Below are 22,138 nucleotides of genomic sequence, written 5' to 3'. Positions count from 1 at the left end.
GCGTCCTCTCCAGTAAACTAAAAACAGCCATGTTGCTATCCGTTGGGATAGCTAAGTACTTATACTCTGCAGTTATGATTCTTGAAAATTTTAAACCACCAATGAAGTTGGAGAGGTGACTCAGAAGTTGCTAGAGTACTTGCTTAGCATGCACAAAGCCCGAGGTTTGATTTCCAGGACCTCATAAGCTAGCCATGGTGGGCCATGATGTCACCTAGAACACAGGAGGTGAAAGCAGGAAGACTGGAGTTCAAGGTTACTCCCAGCTATGTAAAGAGTTCAAGGCTAGCCTGGACTACATGAAACTCTATCTATTTAAAAAAAAAAAAAACAAAAAAACAAAAACAAAACAAAACAAAAAAAACCCAGAAAACTACAAATGTTCATGCCTGTGATAAATATCATGGTTTCTTCTGTGGACTAATAACCATGCCAGACAGAGACATAGGTAAAAATATATTTCAAATCTCCTTTCTAAAAGAGCTTTTTTGTTTTTTTTCTTGACCTAAATGCATGAGCTACTAAAGAAAGAGGAGCCAAAATGGACTGAACATGTGATGAGATGTACAACCAGCAGGTGACTGTGTAGGTTACATGTTAGTTACATAGCCAAAATTGAGAAGGATTATAGGAGGGACCCACTATAAATTAGTCTTGATGTCACAATAAAGCCAGGTGGCTATGTGCTAGGGTGTGTCCCTATGTGTGGCATGCCTGTTCTTAAGTTCAACCACTGAGGTCCCGTGGATGACTTGGGCACTGGTGGCATGTTCTGTGAGACAGCAATCACCTCCATGGAAGCTGGCTTTGCATTCTTCTCTTTCCTTTCCTAAGTCAAGTCTGAGTGAACAGGTGTCACTTGCTAAACTATACCCCCAAAAGATACTAGATTACCAATCTCTAGCACCCCTAGTATCCCTAGCAGCATGCCTGAGGTCTTGTTTGGAAGTATAGTGTTTCATCTGGCCAAGTAAAAATGTGGCCCCTGTAATATGGGTGGTATCCTTATAAAAACGGAAAATTTGAACACAGAGAAAGCCACTCAGAGACAATGCTATGTGAAGGAAGTCATCAGGGAACATTAGAGATGGCAAGAAGACCACCAAAGTTAAGAAAGAGGCAGAGATAGTCCGTCCTCCCCACTCCCAGAGAGGGCATGGTAAGCAGACTTGCTGACACCTCATTCTGGACTTGGGTTTCCCAAGACACCTAGACGATAAATTTCCATTGTTGGAACCACCTAGTTTGTGGCCCTTCACTATGACGCCCAAGAAGTCAGCCCATATTGGCTGGCCATTTTCTGGACCCAACTCTGCCCCCTCTGATTTGTGATCTGGGATTTGGGCTTTATGGGTGAGCCTGCATGTGGTTGGCAGTGTATACTACAAGAGATGATACTTCCTGTGGTTTGGCTTCTAAAAGCAAATGCATTAAAGACTAATCTCAAGCCTTGGGGTTTATTTAGAACCAGGCTTCTTCATGTTACAATGACCTCACTCCATCCTTTCCCCTAAGACCACCCTTTTGTGTGCTTGAGGAATGGAAGGAGTACAGGTGAGCAGCAGACTTTTCAAAATCACTTCTGCAAAGCCTTTATTTTCTGGTTCTCTCTACAGGCTCGGACACTGCTTGCAATGATTTGGAATCTATTGTAAGCCTGCTTCTGCTGGGGGCTTGGCAAGCCTGTGAGGAGAGAGGGAATGTTTCTTTTTGCTTTTCACTTTTTTTTTTGAGTTTGCATGTTCTTTCTCTGAAGATGATAGCATCTCTTTGATGAATGTTAATTTATATTATATGAAACATTTGAGTTTTTTTTTTTTTTTTAAAGAAACTTCCAGTCCAACATGTTGAAATAGTTGGTTTTAATTTATATGTGAAAAAAAAAACCCAAATCTTACCATGCAAGGTTATCAGGGAAAAACTATGTCATTAGCATGCCCCTAACTAAGTTATATAATGAGCATGCCCCTAACTCACTAACACAGGAGACCCCACCTCACAGAAAGGGTCTCATCTCCTCCACTTTATGGCTCCTAAGAACCTTTTTGTAAAGTCCACGAAACCACATTTGAAACTCTGCTGGAAGTTGAAAATCCACTGTTTTTATGTCTATGTCACAAGGAATTGTGTCTTGTAGTAGGGATTTCATGCCCTTGCTTAACAGTAGAGACAATGAAGCCTCAAGGGCAAAAAGGTAACATGGTCAAGATCAAAACCCAGGATTTCCAACCTCTGTTATGCAATAATACTGAGGACCGTGGTTCAGTTTCAGAGACCAGGGAGAGGGACAAAAGGGGAAGAGACCTGAGGGGTGCCTGGGAAAGAACATGGTGGGCTTGGAAGAAACACACAGGTCCCTGAGAAGACCTGGATCTCAGCCTTGTATGGAGGCAGAGCCTAGAGTCACCTGAGTTAGACCTCAGGAAGCTGAGCGAGTTTAAAATTGTATGCTTCATACTGAAATGCTGAGGAATTCAGTGCTGGGCCTGGAATTCACTTGGAGGCATACAATCAGCCATGAGTCAGCACTTCACGGATGTTTGGGTAAGGAATATTTGGCATTCCGTTGCGAAGCTTTGTTCGCGTTTGAAATTTCACATGAACAAATGTTAGGGCTCTCAGATGTACTGCTGATTTTTCCTGCCTCCTCTCCCTCTTGAACCCATTGTTTAGCTTGTTCCTTTCTCCCCACCAGCAACTGACTCATTCCTCTGAAAGAAAGAGAGCCCTTCCCTTTGGTCTGAGCCTAATAAATAGATGCCGAGAGGTCTCCCAATACCGTCCCTCATTTTTATTTCTTAACAGATGATATGATGGATGGCTGTACTTTTATAATAAATTCAAAAGCCTCCCCCTAGTCCTCACCAGTTTGAATTGCACAAAAGAGCACAGAGATGAGAGTACTTTAAAATAACCCTCAGCTAATTATACATACAACTGCATTCACTAAGTGGGAATATTTTCAGGGTTGCTTTGCTACCCAGTGCCACCTGCTCACAATTTAAATGGGCACAAATTTAGTTCCATTAAACAAAACATAGCGACTCCTCCTATAGCGCAAAGTCCTTTAGTCCTATTTTGGAGTTGGGAAACTAGCCGCTGTGTTCCCTTGTCGGCTCTGGGCCTGTGTCAACCACACCACAAGGCTGTTTACTTGCATAGTTTGCAATCTTGCTCTCAAAAGTAGCAGGCAAATGGATTTGTGACAAAGTGCTTTGTGTTTTAGAAAGGTCCTTACAGACCTGATGGCATCTGAACTCATAGTTCCAGTAATTAGCAATCCCCATGAATTGAAGAATACACACAGTACACACATCAAATTCTTCAGCTCATTAGGGTTTTGGGTTTTGGTTTTGTTTTGTTTTGTTGTTTTTTTTCTAGATGAGTATCTTCACTTTGCTAGGAACATAATAAGGTCACTTAGGAGGAATCCATTCATATGTTATTGATTTCTGATGTCTGTAAGTCTAGACAGGGTGTTTCTTTGAGGATATGAAAGTTAGAGCTACGTTCAAGTCAGACTCAATTGTCAAGCTCTTTCTTTGCCTGGCCTTCTTTGCTGTCTCAGGAATAGAACTTGAGAGCTGGATGTGGTGGCTCACACAAGTAATCCCAGCACTGAAGAGGCAGAGCCGGAGTTTGAGGCCATCTTGGGCTACATAATGAGTTCAAGGCTAACCTGGGCTACACAACCAAACCCCGTCTCAAATTCAAAATCCACACATATGAGGTGTACACTGGCCATGCTCTCAGAGAAAGTATCTCCCTTTTCTAACTCCCTTTTTCGCTTGATGTCTGGATCAGGAGAACTTAGCCTTATGTTATGCAATCAGGAAGCCCAGCTGTGCCCATCTGTCAAGAAAGGAGGAAACCACATATCTGTCCCTGAAGTCTGAGATTTTCCTGATCTTGCTGCCCCTTTCCACAGCTCCCCCACCCCAACTCCAACACCTTTGCCCTCCATTCCTTTCCATTTTCTCCATTCAAAAACTCCTTCCTCCCTTAGAAAAGCTAAAAATACAAGCAATGCTTTCCAAGGAGCTTCCCTTATTAGGATTGCATAGTTAAGCTGCCAATGAAAGGAAACTTTCCTTATCTTGACTGCTCAGAGCTGGGTCTTTACAAGTCTCCCATTCTCTCTTCTGAGATGGTCACCCTCATCCAAGCCCCAGTATCCTCTCCATGCTATGAGAAGGTGCCAAAATGCTTGGGAAAACCTGATGTCTATATGTTATAGGGACCCCACAGCACCCTAGAGCTATGTACGTAAGTTCAGAGATCTTAAGGTGCTGGGATCTTCCAGCCATCATTAGTGGAGAAGTGTCAAATGATCGTGGCTATCTCTAGACATGAAGCCTCCAGGATCACAGCACAGCAACCCAGGAGTGTGCTGACCTGCCGTCAAAGGCCCAGGGAAGGAAGAGCCTGGAGCTGAAGTCCTGTTGTGTGTGATCCTGAGCCACAACTTGGCTGGCTGGCCTGGACAGCTGGCTCTGGTTTCTGTGGGAACAATGTGAGGAAGGCCATTGTCAGATTCCTCCGAGCTCAAAGGCATGGCCTTCTTAACACACTAGGTTCCTGCTGGCAAAGGAAGACAAGGAACTGAGCAAGGTGGAGTCTGGAGAAGGTGAAAGCTTTGAGCAAGCCTTTAACTCCTGATTCCTCTTGGTTTGGAAGCAAGGCTAGAAGTTGATCTGTGACCCACTCAGTATGGCATACTAAGGTTGGAAGCCTCTAATGCCCTATATGCCCCTAATCATTTTCATTACACTAGACTTGAAAATGAATAAAGAGATTGTTGGTCTGGTTGTCCTGTCCCCTCCCTTGCCTCTGCCTGATAAAATGCCTGGCAGAAGCTCCTTAGAGAGGAAGAGTTTTGGAGGGATACAGCATTGTGGTGGAGAAGGCATGGTAGGAAGACCACAGCAGCTGCTCAGATTGTGTCTGCAACCAAGAAGCAGAGAGCAGAGCAGGGTGGGACTGCACTGTAGAATCTCACGGTCTCCTCCATCTCAGGGACCTGCTTCCTTCAGTAAGGATCAGTCTGCTCACAGTTCCACAGCATTCCAAAGCAGTGCCAGCTCTATACCAGTGTCCAAACACATGAGCCAGTTCACATCCAAACCACAACAGGGTCTCACTCTGTATTTCAGGCTGGCTTCGAGCCTTAGCTCCTCCTGCCTCAGCCACCTCAGTGCTGGGATGGCAAGCATGAACCACCATGCCCAGGAAAGTAGAATTTCCTTATGATTTCACGTGCCACAACAAAGTCCTCTGGCTGTGGGAAGTCCTTATGGGACTTCCAAGTTCAAGTCTAAGCCCCAAGTTCAGAGGTCAGCAACCGGCTTTAACTCAAGTAGTAGACAGTAAATGTAGCCACAAATTTTCCTGTGTCCCGCAGCTGCTTGCTCCCAAATAAATACACAGAAGCTTATATGAATCACAAACTGTTTGGTCTATGGCTCGGGCATATTGCTAACTAGCTCTTTTATCTTAAATGAACCCATCTCTATTCATCTATGTATCGCACAAGTCTCATGGCTTTACCTGTGTTCCATTACATCTTGCTCCCCCGGGGGTCCCAGGCATCTCTCCTGACTCCGCCTTTCTTCTCTCTGTATCTTTGCTTGGATTTCCTGCCTGGCTATAACCTGTCTTGCCATAGGCCAAAGCAGCTTCTGTATGAACCAATGGTAGCAACACATATTCACAGCACTTATTGTCTGTAGATATATGTATATGCTTGAGAACAAATACATTCTAGAAAGTTCTGACTATGCTGAAAGTTTGGGTTTTGTGAAAATTGCTGAGAGCCAGAGAGGTGGCCCAGCTGGTAAAGGCACTTGCTGCCAGGCCTGATGACCTGAGCTCAAAATTGAGAGCGTATGTGATGGAAGGAGAGAACGGACTCCCACAGATTGTCCTCTGACCTCCATATGCCTGCTGTAGCATGTCCACCCCTCACCCAAAAATTCAATGTAAAAGAAAAGGTTTAAAATAAGACAGGGGCTGGAGAAATGGCTCCCCAGTGAAGAGCCCTTGTTCTTGCAGAAGACCCAGGTTCAGTTCCCATGGCCCACGTGGTGGCTCACAACCTTCTGTAAATCCAGTTCCAGCAGATGTGCTGACCTCTTGTGACCTCCTCAGACACTGCAAGCCTGTGAAACACACACTAACCGCTGAAACAGTGGTGACCCAGAACACATAAAAATCAGTGCCTAGCTAAAATTTGCCACAGTCTCTGGTTCAAGCCTCGTTTAAAAGATTAATACATAGGTGATTGGTTATTCTTTTTCTCCCTGCTTGCTTTCCTGCGGAGTCCTATGGGACCTTGTTTTAGGATATGATTTTTGGACTTTGGGGCTTTCGTTTAAACCTTTCACTATTTTAAACATATTCCAGGTTGGCTTGTCTTACTCCAAATGAAAAGAATTGAAACATTGCTTCTGCATAGGAACTTACGTTACAGAACTGCTGTTTTTTCCATAGGTAGGAAAAGGTATTATAAATTATCATTCATCAGGAAACAGGCACTGAGCCACAGCTGCCCCCTCTCTCCTCCCCCACAGAATGACATGGCGGCCTGGGGACATGGGAAGAAATAAGCAGAACTAAAGCCATGGCTCTATTCCATGTGCATTGCTTGTCCCACACTCCCACCTCCTCGCCTTTTCATTTCCAAGTCCTCTGTGGGTGCACTGGGTTTAAATGCACTGTTTCTAGGAAGAGTGTGTGCAGCTCCTGGCGAATCACGTCAGAAGTGTCAGGTGTGCAGCTTGGCATTGTTAGTGTCTTCCTTTGCATGAAGTGTGAACATGTGAATGCATGTCTCTCTGTGTGTATGTGTGCATGCATGTGTATGTATGTGTGGATATGTGTATATATGTGAAGGCATTTGTTTATTTGTATGTGTGTGTACATGTATATATTGTGTTCCTGTGTGTATGTGTATACTTTTATGTGTATACATGTGTATGCATGTGTGTTCACATGTGTGTGTGCATGTATATGTATGTATGTGCATGTGTATATATGTATGCACATGTGTACATATGTGTGTATGTGTGTATGCATTGTGTGGGGGTGTTGTTTCTCAGGGTCCCACCGATCTTAAGTTTTAAGACTATGATCTCCTAATGAAACTCTGAGTGGCTAGGCTGGTGGGCCAGTGAGCCCCAGGGATTCTCCAGCCATGCCTCCCCAATACTGGCATTACAAGCACATGCCACCACACCTAGCTGTTTTTGAAATATGTGTTCTAGGAGACTGAACTCGGGTCCTCATGCCTGCAGGACATGCCATTTACCAACTGAGCTATCTTAAGCTGTATCTATCTCTTGGGAGTACACAAGGACTCACCTAGGTCAAGACTTACCAATGACCCCCTAGTGGTCCGGAGCATTGAGTCCTCCTTGGTGCCCCCTCTAGAGAAAGCCTGTTTACCCTGAGTGCTGGGATGAGCTCAGTGAGGTGTGTAAGTTAAGGCTGTCAAGGCAGGGTGACAGGGAGGAAGACAAGCTGAAAATGCAGCCTGGCTCTTAATGCCATCACTTCTCCTTCCCCTTGCTGAAGCTCAGCTCTCTCTGCTATTTGAAGAGAGCAATTTAGATTTATATTAAGGAATGCATAAATAGGTTTCTGTGATGGAATCTCATTGGGAGTGAATGTGGATAGCGTATGCTAATGAGCATGCGTGGGGCCTCCCTCCAGAAGCAGCTTCCACTACCCCCCTCTTCACCTGCTAGACAGCTGAAAGCAGCTCAGAACTCAGGCTATGGGGAAAGGTTAGCCCTTTTTTCCTGGCTCTCAATATTCACCTCTCCTGGTGGAGCCTTAAAGCACTTGACAAGCCTTCCCATGACTCCAGGTGATGGCTTCCCCCCCACCCCCAGACCCTTAAGAGCTGGTTTTACACAGAAGCATATATGACTTTGATTTCAGAGTATTTGACTGTCTCACGTCATTCGGCATCACCAGAACCTCCTTTGGTTCCCAGTGTGGCTCACACCCTCATTCTTCTTAGAGTTTTAGATGCTCATTGGTGAGATGTCACAAAACTTTAGTGTCAGTCGTGCCATTGCACAACTTTGGCCAAGGGACTTTTTCTGGGTGAGACACAATTTCCTTTAAGTGAGGAGGCTGGGTAAAGACTGTAGGGGTGAGCCCCCATCTCTCTGACATTCTGAAACCTCCATGGCTTTGTGCCTGCCAGGATTCTGCGCCTCAGGGATAGTCCACCTTGCAGACTTGCCCCCTGTTCCTTGTCTACATTCCTTTCATCCCTGGAAAGGAGCGCAGATTTGCTTCAAGGTGTCCAGTCCACAAGCATACAAAAACCTCTTATCACACCTTGACCCCTGTCCCCAGCTACTGATGAAAATTCAAGTCACCAAAGATTGTGGGCTTCTGGGGGTCAATAGGAAGATTCCTCAGGCTGGAAAGGAAAAAACACAGAATAGACCCTAAAAAAAATGCTGGAGCAGGGAGGCCAGAAGCAAGACTGTTCACGGCTAGAAGGCTGTTGCCTATCTACCTAGGGTTGGAGGTGGAGATTAGTGGGCAGTGGAGGCAGTAACAGGTTACCCCTCTCTTCTCAGAGGGGTTAGGTCCAAGGCTACTCTCTGCTATTTCTTATTGCTGTGGGTAAAAAGTCCTAGCGGTATCTAGGATGCTGTCACTGTCTCCAGTGACTTTATACAAATCCTTTCCCTCCCCCATAAGCCTTCAGGCTTCGGGCCCCCTCAGACTCTCTATGAGAACATCTTCTTATTTAGTGCTGTTGTATGTCATAGTTATATAAACGGCTTTTTTTTTTTTAAAGAAAAAAATGCCATGGGTTTTGCATTTTTGAAAACCACAGGCATGTAGTGGGAGAGCTTGTATGCAAAACAGCATGACCTTGGGTGAGTCATGTGATTTCCTCAAGCCTCATCTCTGTTATCTGGAAATTAGGCTGGTCAGGGGCTCCCAGTTTGTCTAATGGGATGACTTAGGGATGAATTAGAGGCAGTTCTTCATCCTGTCATTCCTTCATCACACACACAAGCACACATGGGTCTCCGCAGAAGCCTCCTCATTGGGAGAGAGATTACACATGCAGAGGGGTTATCTCAAGCTGATATAACACAGATAAAAATATATAGCTCTTGAGGCTATGAGTACCACCGTCAAGGTTACAGTGTGGTAATAGCTGTTGTTAACTAGACAATTTAATAATTGTGTGCCTCGACTCTCGACTGTGAAAACTACTCTAAGCCCTCCTCCATGCACCTCCTTCAGGCATATCTTACTGAACCCTCTGTGCCTTGGTGTTCCTGTCTGTTCAATGGATATTTAAAAATGGAGTCTGTTTCCCTAGAGTGTTGGGAAGGTTAAGCCAATTCACATTTGTTAATAGAACAGAGGCTACCATATGGGAAGGACTCTACAATATGCAACGCTGTTACTGACTCTCCCCTGCTTTATAATGGAGGTCAATGCTGTGGGGCAAGTTTAAAACGGGGGTCTGTTTCTTAGTAACCAGCTTGGCAGGCATTTGTGTTTATACTTTATTTTTTTTTTTTTTGAGACAGAGTCTCATTATCCCAGGTTGGCCTCAAGCTCAACTAGGCAGCCGGGGGTTCCCTTGAACTTCTGACCCTCCTGTCTTCACCTCCCACATGCTAGGGTTACAGGAGTACCCCCCACGGCACCTGGCTTGTGTGGCGCTCTCAAGTGGAAGGGTGAGGGCAGCATCAGGCAGAGACAAGAGAACCCCCTTCCCACCACACCTCCCTCAAGTGGACTCTTCTGTTCTCACCCCCTTTCCTGAGTTGGATTGGCACCCTCACACAGAACAAAGGACTCACTTTGCAGAAAGCACCCTTCTGTCTTCGCGTGTCATCTGCCTCGAAGGGTATAATTTGTTTCTGCTCTGCACAGGAACTCCCTGGAGGAGGCTCGGTGGCCGGTATGCGGCACTCCTGTATTGATCGGTGACACCACTGTGCTATAGTGAGTGGATGAGATCATTCTCATCAGGTTACTCTAGGCGCTGACCTTGAGGCCTCTCGGGTGACAAAACCATCTAGATGGATCCCTGGTTACTGACTGCCCTTGTTTAGAGGTAAATCAGTGTGAGGGTGACTAACAGTTTTAAAGAAATGGCTGCAGTCATTTCACATACCCCAGGGTAGGGGTGGTTTGTATTAATAAGCTTAGAGAACCCCTAGGTCTTGGTAGCACTATTTGGGGCTGATTTTCGGGAGTCCCTTGATCTGTGCTCCTCTCATCTTTTCTCATTAGATTCCAATTTTCCTCTAAATTGCCATGACTATAATATTGTCAATATGAAGTTCAGAGTGAAATACTTGGTTCTTGGAGCTAGTGGGCTGCTTTCTAGCTTTCCTGCTTGTTTGCTTCCCTCCCTCCCTCCGTCCTCCACCCTTCCCTCCTTCCCTCTACCTTTCCTTCCTTCCCTCCCTCCACCCTTCCCTCCCTCCCTTTCTCCCTCTACCCTTCCTTCCCTCCCTCCCTCTACCCTTCCCTCCCTCCCTCCCTCCCTCCCTCCCTCTACCCTTCCCTCCCTCCCTCCCCTCACCCTCCCTCTCTTTCCTTCTTTCCTCCCCCGCTCTCCTTCCCTCTTTCCTCACTCTCTGCCTCCTTCTTTCCCTTTCTTCTTCCCTCCTTCCTTCTCTTCCGTTTTTCTGGATGGAGCTAAAAATAAAAAGATGTTCACCACAAAAGAGGTAAGCAAGGAGATAAAAATGTGCCTATGAACCTCCTTGCTCAGAAGGAGCCTCGGGAGGCACAGTGAGCTCTCCTTTTAATCTACATCAACCCAGCAGCTTTAAGGAGAGTGCCTGGCCTACCCAACAGCATTCCTGCTGTCCTGGCCAGACCTCATCCATGCTTGAGGAGATGGAAGGCTTCAGTGGACAGACTTCCAGTGGGTTGCAGGTAAAGGTGGCATAGTAGATAGAAGATGGTAGATTAAAGTCACAAGTATGATTTTTGACAGTGTCATAGTTGCACTCTGGTTATGAAATCATTCTAATATACAGCTACACTGGAGTCCTTCTCTTGAAGGCAAGTTGAGTTGGCTCTCACCCTGGATGGCATCACATTGGCAGAACTCAACACTTATATCCTCTGGCAGTTGGCAAGCAGAATACTTTGCTGGGTTGAATAGCAAGGAAATACTCAAGACGGCTTTAGCATTTGGGGTGCTAATGAACTTGTAAAGCACCTAAATCCAATGATGCCCCCTTACAATGACCTGAATAGATTCCATCTTTGTTTTGTGGTAAAGGGGATTGCACCTGGCACCTTCTACATGCCGAGCACTCTATCAATGAGCTGTTATCTCCAGCCCTAGACTCTGACTTGTATAAAAAGATAATAACAACTTGATACAAAATCAGAATAGGCATGCTTTTCCTGTATTGTCTAATTAGCTTCCAGCTCAAGAAAAATCTTCACATTAAAACTAAAAAGACCCAGCCATCCATGAAGGCATATTTCTGCGATCTTAACTCAGCATCAAGGGCAGGAGGACCAAAGCCTAGTTTATATGGTCAGTTCTAGGCCAGTCAGGACTGCTTAATGAGACCCTGTCTGTAAAAACAATCAACAACAACAAAAAAAAACTACATAAGTAAATAAACACAAAAGTAGCTTGGCATGGTGGCTCAGGCCGTAATCTCGGCGTTTAGGAGCCTTATATGAAATCACTAATGCGAGGGTGAGTCAGCCTGGGCTATGTAGTAAGTTTCAGGCAAGCCTGGGCTATAGAATGAGACACTATATCATAAGTGAAAAAGCAATGAACAGAAAGCATGCTTCTGTAAACAGCACCAATGATATGCAAAGGTCACCAAAATAAATTAATAAGAAAATCAAAATTTTAAAATAGACTCAAAAGTAGGAGAGAAAGTTAAGAGGAGGAGGGACTGATAGGTGGAGACAGGGGCAAGAGAGGATAAGAAGGAGACGAAAATGATCAAAATATATTATCTATATGTATGAAAGTGTCATGTTGAAACCCACTAGTTACAATTAATATGTGCTAATTAAAACATTTTAAAAAGAAATTGACTAATGTCAAAATAAGGTCGTCAAATAACTAGGACCAGATAAGAACCTAAGGTAGAGTAAGTTGTCAGATGCATGGGAATTATACAAGAAATAGACTGTTACACATGTACCTTTAGCTGAGATGTGTATCATCTAGGGAGATAATGATGTGTCGTTGGATGTGGTGAGTACAAGGGCTGAAATCTACCCACACAACAAAGATAACTGAGGGGTTTGAATGGAATGCCAAGCTCTACAGAGGCCAGTACTTGGGTCCTGGTGACTTCTGCTGATTAATAAACATTGGCCCAATGTCTGTCACTTAACAGCCTAGTGACAACATAGAGGCAATCACCACCCTTTCTCCTGCCAGAAGAAGCAATTTGTAAAAGAGGTTAAAGAGAGAAACCAAGAGTGTCATTTGTGTTAAATGAAATGTGGAATAAGACCGTGGATGTACATATATGTGTACACATGTACACATTTTTGGTGGTGCTGCACACCTGCTATCTCAGAATTATCTCAGAATTAGGGGGTGAGAGCAGGAAGATCAGGAGTTCAAGGCCAGCATCTGCTGGTTACCATGGTGAGCTTGAGACCAGCCTCTCTCAGTGCCCTCTCCCCAAAATGTGTGTCATCAATCAATACATCTTTGGTACCCCTAGCCTAACATTCATAATATTCCAACTTCCAGAACGTTTTGAGCACCAATAGGATGCCAGGAACAGCGAATCACACGCCTGACCTCAGGTGACAGTATAATAATCAGTGTCTCTCTCTCAGAGTTGGCTAGATGTATAGGGACATTTTAGTTGTTAACTTTTCTTTAAGATGCTCCTAAAATATCATTTCCAGCTTGAGGTTTAAACAGTAGCATTGGAAATAGAGTGGTGGTGGGAAGGAAGCCTTTGAAAATGGACTTCGTTAGTCAGTATGACAGCAATTGTATCTTGGTGTATGTGTGTGTGTGCGCATGAGAGTATGGTGTGTGTGTGTGTGTGTGTAAGAGAGACAGACAGACAGACAGAGACAGAGACAGAAAGACAGAGAGAGAGAGAGTTCCCTAAAAACAGATCTCCACTAACTGTCACAGGCTATATTTACAATAATCTTTTGCAGGTTAGAAGAGTTTCATAACTTGAAAATCGCCCTGTGAGATGCTAGTAACTTGTCCTACTTGAAGTCATCTTTGGGTTCACACACCTCTTTATTTATGGTGCTGTGAAAATGCATTCCTTCCTGCAGATTGTTCAGTATGTAACATAAAGGCCAGGCACTGAGTGCCTAGGAAATGGGAATATGGAAATAAATACTATAAACCTTAGGCTCTCAGAGCTGGGCCAGAACTTAAGGGAAGACTCACAAAATTTAGAATAGGATATCAAAGTCCTTCTAGGAACATATGTGTCATATGGTTTAGGGAATGTGTAAAACTGACTTAAAGCTCTCCTCAATTTAAATCGGGTTGCCTGTATGCATGGCTTTATTAATTGAGGACTGCATAAGTGATACTTATTTACCCTAAGGTAATAAAAGGAAGAATTGAATGAACTAAAATTCATCCATTATAGCTGGCGGCCACATCACGGCCAGTGTTCTCAAACTGTCCTTGTTCTTACGTATTCTTGGGGTTTGGGTTGTCAGTATTGCGCTTAGGTCAGGTGGAAGTATGCTCAGCCGCCCCGCTTTGAGAACTGAAGAAAATGCTGATGGAAATCGTTTAGGACTGTCTCTCTGCTGTTGATTGCGTGCTTGTGGCTCATAATCAGAGTGATGCACAGTAATTGTTAGACTCACTTGCCAGGGCTACATTTTGTGTTGATGCAACTGTCAGCACTTTAGGCCCCGTTGTTCTGCCTGGAGAGCGCTTGCCTAGCACCCACTGGACCGCTAAGGCAAGACTGTTTGCTGAGTATCATGGGTAAGTTCCCTTGCCGCTCTTGTTTACTTACCCTCAAAATAATTACCTGAAAAAGAAAAGGACTGTCTGCCGACTCAGTGACAGCTGGCTCTTACATTTTGTGTCTGTCAGAATGCTAGTGTGTGGAGACTTGACTCAAAAAAAAAAAAAAAAAAAAAAAAAAAAAAAAGACAAGAAACACATAATGCAGGGAGCTGGGGAGCTCAGCTTTCCCCTTTGGTCATGAAACAGACAAACTTAGCTTTGTCGCTTATGTGTTCTTGAGCCTTCCTTTGCTCTTCTGTGCAGCGGAGCTACTAGAATTACTAGTAGAGAGACTTAGTTTGGCCTGGAAAGGAGGGTTAAACTTTGTTAGCAGAAATCAGCTGCTCATTAAAAGGTGATAGCCAAGAGTAAGGAACCTGCTGCTTTCTCAGAGGATGTGAGGTAATATGTCAACTTTCTGTCACTCCATCTTACAACCAAGATAATCAACTTATAAAGGGAGAAGGATTAGGCTGGCTCATAGTTTGGGGGTAACAATCCATGATCAATCACCCCCTTTTTGGGGGCTATCAGCAACTCAAGACATAAATGGTGGGAGCACATGACTGAGGTGACATGCTCACCTCATAGCCAAGGAATGAAGAAGGGTGAAGGAAACCGAACATTCTGGAGTCCTCTTCTAGGATATGTGCCCATGACCCAGGGACTTTTTTTCCAGTTCCTACCTCTTAAGGCTCTATCACTTCCAGTAGTGTCACTCTGGGGACCGACCTTTCAACCTCAGGGCCTTTAGAGGACATTTAAGGTCTAAGGTACAGCAAATGTAAGATGACGCTTCCAAAAGTCAGTAGCCCAAACATTCACTCCAGTTGTGGAGCACATCACACCAGCAGTTTCTTGACAAGGTAGAGACATGTAAGTGTCTCTGAAGAGCCTGGGTGAGCATCTTAGGCTCTACATCAGCTTTACTTGGTTGGGCCTGCAGAGACAGAATGTGTTATGACCCATCCTGTGTACCCATCAAAGCGTTTGAAAGGCACTTTGAAGGCAAACCTAAGTCTATATAATACTCAACTTTGAATGCACAAAAGGGTCACTATACAATATACAATGGGTCCCAACCATCTGCTTCTCTGTCCCTGAGAAAGTAAATTGAGCAAAGCAAAACTCCATCCCTATTAGAAGTTCACTACTAGAGACATCTTACCAGCTCCTGGATTGCACCCATTGAGGATTTGTGGCAAGCAGTTCAGATCATTTTCTGTGATCCAGAAGTCCCAGTGTGTGTTGTCAGAAAGAGGCTTTTTGGTGTTCAGTATCTGAACTTTTATCTCATCATTTTAATTCTTTTTCACATGGTCAAAATAGAAGAGTGGTGGTCTCTCGGACAGAAGGATCCACCACCATGAGTTGTTGCTCAGATTGCAGGAGCTGAAACCATTGAGGGAAGGTCTTATATTACCCACTTTTCTCTTTGCTGTAATCAAATACCTGACAAGAAGCAACTTAAGAAGAAGGGCTATATTGGCTCACAGTTTGACAGTGTAGTCGTTGCAGTAGGGGAGGCTTTGGGCACAGTGTGGGGCGGAGATGGCTCTTGGATGTGGCTGCAGGAATGTGAGGCTGCCTGCTCACATATGGGTGGGTAAGGAAGCAGAGAGGGAGGAAATTGGGGCCTTGGTTGGCTTTCTCCTTTTTAACCTTTTTGTTCAGTCCAGGACCCCAGCTCATAGGATGGTTCCACCCACATTCAGGGTATGTCTTCTCTCCTAAGTTTACCCTTCCTGGAAATGCGCTCACAGCAACGCCGTGATATGACTCACTCATGTCCTAGGCATTTCTTAGTCCTGCCCAGTAGATAGTGTGAATGATCTATCATCCATCTCATCATCATACAAAGGGACTCATGGTGTTGACTCCCACGTGTCATCTCCTGTGGACTCTGGTTTCACAAATAAAACTTTATTTCTCATTCGTGTGCTTCTCCAGAATTTGCAGTGTTTCAGTGTACCCTAATTTTTTCTGCTGCTCCCTGCTAGCCCCTCACCCCCACTTCTTTTAAATACTTTTTAAAGATTGACTGCATTTGTAACTGGAAGAGAAAATGTCTCCACACCCTTGGATATCTGTAGACATATCTTTCTCTCCCAGTCTCTCTCAAAAGTGGCCTTTGTCTGAAATGTGGCTGATCATTGTTTGAGTTATAGCACAGCCTTGATAATGGAAGGTGATCGATCATATGGCCTGTGACTCATGTTGCCCCCCCATATATGTTTTATCAAATCAACTATTCTCTTTGAGAAAGAAATTATACCAGAGACACTGGCATTGTACAAATAGCCCCATGATTGATACCTTCATTTGGTGTGTCCCAATGCCCTTTTCATGGGATTTGAACTCCGAATTGTGTGGATTAATTCTAGAGTCACTCAGAACTCTACAGTGCTCAATTCGCTTTTCTCTGCATCATAAATCCACTCCACCATGACTGGGCAAAAAAACAGGGACATTTGCTTGATGTTAGACTTATGATTTCCCACTTTAGTAAGCATGCGCATTGCCTGTCATCTCTAGTCCCCTGTCACCATCTTCTAGCTGCTCACTGGAAATGGTGAGCTGTGATTTCATTCCCCATAGTGTATGTGCCAGTTTGTATTCTTCTGAGCTCACCCACTCAAACCCAAACAAATTTTTGCTGTTAAAACTTACTATATTTAAGCAATCTGCCTTTCCCAATCTTGAAAACAGAGGAGAGAGAGAAGAAACATGCTGCCATGGTGTGCAGTCATTTCTCATAAATATGGATACATGGGTAGATTCTGTATGTTCAACAAATAAATATTTCTTGTCTCATTCTTCTAAAGCAATACTCTTGCAGTCCTTTCAAATGTTTTGATGTAAGGCTAAGTAGTTCATGCATGAGCCTCTGGGATCAATCCTCAGTACTGAAGAAACTAGATTGGTGACCCATAATCCTAGCACTTTGGAGAGGCCAAAGGAACTTAAATTCAAGGTCATTCTTGTCTGTGTTCCAAGTTCAAAGCTAGCCTGGGCTACCTGATATTCTGTTTCAAAAAAATATTAAATGTAGGTAAACTTATTGGCAATAAACAAGGGTTTTAGTATGTCAGCTATAAAACATTAGTTGGCAAAATTATATGAATACCCTAAAACATGTTAAACTAAATTATATATGTACTCATAAGTTTAATTCTATTTCAAATGCATGTATGTATTCATAGACATAGGGAAGAAGGTAGAGTGTAAGTGAAAATATTAATACTGGTTCCTGGTGGGAATTTTTCTCATTTCTGTTACTTGCCCCCCAATCTATATCATGTAATTGTTTTACAGTAAACAGTTTTATTTTGTTCTCATTTGTCTCATCAGATTGGGGGTGGGTGGAGAGATGGTCAGTGCAGTGCAGGTACTCATATCCAGATAGATTCTAGAAATCTCTCTGCAGCTCTCCTCTTGTTACAAATACATGAATGTGTTGAGCTAAATGGGACTCGAGGCTGTTCTTTTTATTGTCTCTCCAGCATGCCTGGTACTGCAGTAAGACTCACAGAGAGGCATGCAGCAGCTGATGCCATCATTGACATTATGCAAATGAGGAAAACCTAGAGGGTTCCCGTGGCTAGGATCACTCAGCTAGGGGTGGCAGAGCTAAGAAGCACGCTTGGGCTGAACTTGAACTTTACTTTCAAGGTCCTCATCCTTCTTTCGGTAGAGGGCTCCTTGCTTGTGAGAGAATTATAAAGATCCTGTCAGAGGTGTCGCTGGTGTGCACCACTCCCTGCTTGTACTGTCTCTGGCCATTTCTTCAGTCAGGCCTTGATCTTCTCTGCAACTAGAGTTACATCTCAGATGGCCTAGCCTTGCACCATCTGACAGCACTGTGGGATGGGTGTCTCCTATGTATGAACAGACATCTCTCAGGCATGCTAAGGCAGGCCTTTCCAAGTCTGAGAGCCCACCTTTATGCTGGTGGGCACCTTCAGCAAAAATTCTCCACATTACCTCATGGCCTTTCTCACCATCTGCTGACTCTTAAGAAAGGGACAGGAATAGGTTAGGATGGACTCTAGATACTTGGGGACGGTGTGAAATCTGCTGGCATAACTCGGATTAACATCCCCTCTAGACCCACAGAGGTGCCTTCAAAGTCTCTGGTGGTCTTTAAGAACAACCTGGAACTCTGCTGCTCTTACTCCTTATATGTCCCCATCATTCAGCCTTCCTCTGGCCAAACCCTGGCATCATCTCACTTCTTTCCCATAGCCACTTGGACCAGTCAGAGCTGGAGACAGCGTGGCCTCTGCATAACCTTACTTGGTGGGCTTGATAGGGGGCCTCCGTCACTTCTTGCCAAGTCTGTGTTCCCACGCAAACCCAGTTACAGATGGCTGTGGGTCAAAGCTTAAGGATGTGGCTCTTGGCAGAAAAAAAAAAATGTAGTGAATGAGGAAAGTGGGAGATTTTAAAAGACCCGCCTAAAAATATTTCCCACACACCACAATGTGCATGTGTACCTTAGGAGGTTCATATAACTCATGCTAAATAAAACATGTATACCATGATTTTCTGCGTATTGATTGTTGGAAGGTATTTAAAAATTCGTGTCATAGCTACATATCACCATGTGTATCTACTAACCATGGATGTCCTTGCCCTCCCCACCCACCTACCTGTGCTGACTCAACAACTAAGCTACCTAGTTGTTTTTTTTTTTTAATCTTTTCTTGTTGTTTTTTCTCTCTTTCAGTTTTCCAAAGAAATTAGACCAAAACTTTCTTCTTGAGAAGAAACCAACCTGCTGTTGTCCGAGGGTGAGTGAGCCTTTAAATGTACCATCTATTTTTGTCCATGTCAAAATGTTGTTTGATCCTGTGAGGTTCCAAGATCAAGCATACAGGCTGGGGAAGTCTTAAGCTTGGAGTTGAGAGGCTCTTTCCATCCTCTAACTCGTTTGCCTGGGTCTCTCCCAGGAAAGGTGGTTTTGCTCAGAGCATTTTCTCTGCTGCCTGCTGCTGCTGTCTCCAAGCTGCCTCATGGCTGCTGTCATCATGTATAGTTCACAGAGAAAGTGTCTTTCCTTTGTGACTGGTGTCCAGAGATAAGGCTGTGGGCAAGGAGAGACTTTCTGTCTAGTTCACATGGCTGCGTCTCCTGAGTGCCATGAGAAAGAGCAATCGCTTATGAGCAGCCAATGGGACCTCCCAGGCTATCTGGGAGAGTCCTTGTGTATAGATGAGATAGCTGGGATCTAGTGGGCTCCAAGAGACCTGTGACATCACAGACAGTAGCAGAGCCAGCAGGGTGAGAACAACATTGGACTCTTAGCTGGGTGGTCCTGTGGAGAGATGATTGGTTTTTTTTTAACCCAAAGCTTATTTCCAAGAGGATAGATTTAGTTATATAATTCAATTTAAACAAAGCACTAATATAATGATAATGGCCTGTTGCCCTAAGGCAGATGCTGAAGTGGTACTGTTTGGCTTCATAGTCGTCATGTGACCAAGGATTGACAGAGTAGGTGCATCCAGAAACCATCCAATGTGGACCTCATTGGCATGGGCATAGTTGCATGACTGCCTAGGAATATGTAAACAAATAGCTAGTGACCTTAGAGAGGACAGTGATGACATAATAAAGAAATGAATCCACACAGTTCTAGCTTAGCGGATCAGTGAGTTTGCTGGACTAAAGAGAAGTAGGGAAGGGAGGACGTAGATGACATAGGTGATTCCAGCCGCTGTACCACCAAAAAGGCACTCCAGCATGGGTGACAACACAAACTTCATCCATGGAGCCCCGGCCAGCTTGTAGGCAGCACAGAGCTGCCTGAAAAGTCTTCCCCACCCAGCAGTTGTTTGCTGCTTATCTAATCTTGTAAAGGGGCCTATGAATCCTGTAAGTTTCATGAGTTTCCTGAGTCATTAAGTCACCCTCCCCTTTGTGGAGGGAGCTATTTCAACTCAGACTAAAGAGCTGCATACATTCATATTTTCCTTCATGCTCTTTCCAAACCACTGCCTTTGCAGTGTCCTGTTGTCACATGCTGAGACCAGTCAACACATCTATTTGGCAGCTAGGAGCCAGCATGAGGCAGCTGGTTACGTCATATTTACAGTCAGTGAGCAGAGAGATGAATGCATTGCTTAGTTCACACTCCTTTATATTCAGTCTGGGAACCCAGCATATACAACAGTGCTCCCCATGCTCTGGGTGGGTCTGCCCTCCTCAGTTAGACCTTTCTGGCAACACCCTCCCAGATAGATTCAGAGGTGTGCCTCCTAGTTGACTCTAAGTCCTGTCAAGTTCACAATCAATACATATTCACAGAAAGTGCATCTGTATGTATGTATGTATAGTGGACATGAAGGTGTGTTGTTCTCTTCAAGATCCAAAGGTCTTTGCAGAATCAGGCTTTTGACTAAACTGAACTTAAAAGACAACTAAGAGGAGAAAAGGCAAACTCTGGATCTAGGCTTTCTTATTCTTTGGGTAAAGAATGGAACTGTAGACAAGGATGTAAGGCCAAAGACCAAACAAACCAACAAACGTGTAGAACGAGGCAAGCAGGACCCTGGAGCGTATGCAGTACAGTTGCAATGACTTGCTCCTATGCTGGACTCATTAGTAGTTTGAACTTGACATTCAAGAGGGATTATTATATAAAATATCATAAGCCCCTTGTTCTTTACCAATTAGATGCAAAGTAAATTCACACTGAAGCCATGAAGGTTTTGTAGTGGTTGGGGGACATTTTGGCCTAAAGAGAAGCATGAGAGTATGGAGTAGCTCAGTGGTAATAGTGATTACTGGGCACATAAAGTAAGACCCGGGATCCACCCAACAACAAACATAAGAAGTAGCAATCCTGCTGACAATACTTTATGCATTTAGGATAAGCAAAGTTTGGAACCTCTTTTCCTCATTGCCCTAAGGTGATTTTGTTTGTTTACTTGCTTGCTTTATTTTGTTTGTTTTGTTTTTCTGAAATAAAACTACATTTTGAATGAAAAAAAAAAAAAAAGTAACAATCCGAAGTAGATCAGGGACTGGTCGCACTTAGACTTTGACCTTGTAAAACATGAGTGGCTGAGTTCTATGTCTTGCTGTGTAGAGGGCTAGAGCTCTGGAGCAGCGCTACACTCCATTTATAAGAGCACTTATCATAGATGGTATCCCTTTAAGGGAAATCCAGTGGAGTGCTCTTGCCAGCACTGAGATTTTATTTGCTAGAGGCCAAATGGCAGCAGCACATATTGGTTCCATAGCAACATGTCTGTGCAGCCAGAAAAAAATATATATATAATGCTTGTAGCAGCCAGTGTATCCTGGGCAGACCCAGGATTGCCGTAATGCCTCCTGAATTTTCTGGCCTATCTCCCTCTGTCATTTCCCTTCCTGAGGCCTTTGATAGTGGGCAGTCTGCGCTTTGTCATCCTTGTTATCAAGCTCTCCTGTTAACACTTGTCTGTGTCCTTATCCAGCCTGGAACTGGGTAAGGAGGAAGGCAATGCCCATGATATCATTCTTCAGCAGAGCTGAGCATCCCCCGACCTTAGCTCTTGAGAGCAAGTAGATAATTTGTGTGTTGCCTCATCTCTGTGGCAGGATAGCTCTGTCATAAGGACCTGGCAAAGTCTGAGATTCCTGTATATGACAGTCAGCAACTCCTGGCTGGAAGCTAGGCATTAAGCCTTGGGTGATCTAGAGAGCTCATGTCACATGCTATGGACCTTGCAATAGGCACAGTAGGGCTACACAAAGAAATATGGTTCTCATACCTTTCCTTCTAGAAGGTTCTATTAGGGAACAGATCCTAACTGAAGTTTCATCACCGCTCTGCCCTTGGAGCTTTTGAATGTCTCTGACATTCTCCATCTTTCACATCTGTTGGAAACACTCTGGTTTAGGCTGATGCTTCTCCCACTAAACTCTGGAAAACAGGATCTCATGCTACAGCCCAAGCTGGCCTGAGGTTTACTATGTAACTGTCCTGTTTCTTTTCCCATTGCCATGATAAGACACTCTGATCAGAGCAACCTAAGAAACAAAGTGTTTGTTTTAGCTCACAGTTCAAAACGCAATCCATCATGCAAGAAAGGCAAGGTATCACGTGCTTGAGGCAGCTGATCACATTGTGTCTGCAATCAGAAAGAGAGG

General features: G+C 44.2%; 1 protein-coding gene across 8 annotated transcripts in view; it reads left to right on the top strand.

Annotated features, from left to right (window-relative positions):
* The window catches only part of Atxn1 (ataxin 1), a 425,225-nt gene that overhangs the window by 202,161 nt on the left and 200,926 nt on the right, over nt 1-22,138 (top strand). For all 8 annotated transcript variants that reach the window (XM_036189212.1, XM_036189208.1, XM_036189206.1 and 5 more), the window contains one exon: nt 18,729-18,792. The gene's annotated coding sequence lies outside the window, so the exon portion shown is untranslated. The remainder of the gene's footprint in view (nt 1-18,728; nt 18,793-22,138) is intronic.

This window comes from Onychomys torridus, chromosome 5 (assembly GCF_903995425.1).
Source record: "Onychomys torridus chromosome 5, mOncTor1.1, whole genome shotgun sequence".
In the NCBI taxonomy this organism is placed as follows: Eukaryota; Metazoa; Chordata; class Mammalia; order Rodentia; family Cricetidae; genus Onychomys; species Onychomys torridus.
The sequence above is the reverse complement of the archived record's forward strand: the minus strand, read 5'-3'. Positions and strand labels throughout refer to the sequence as shown.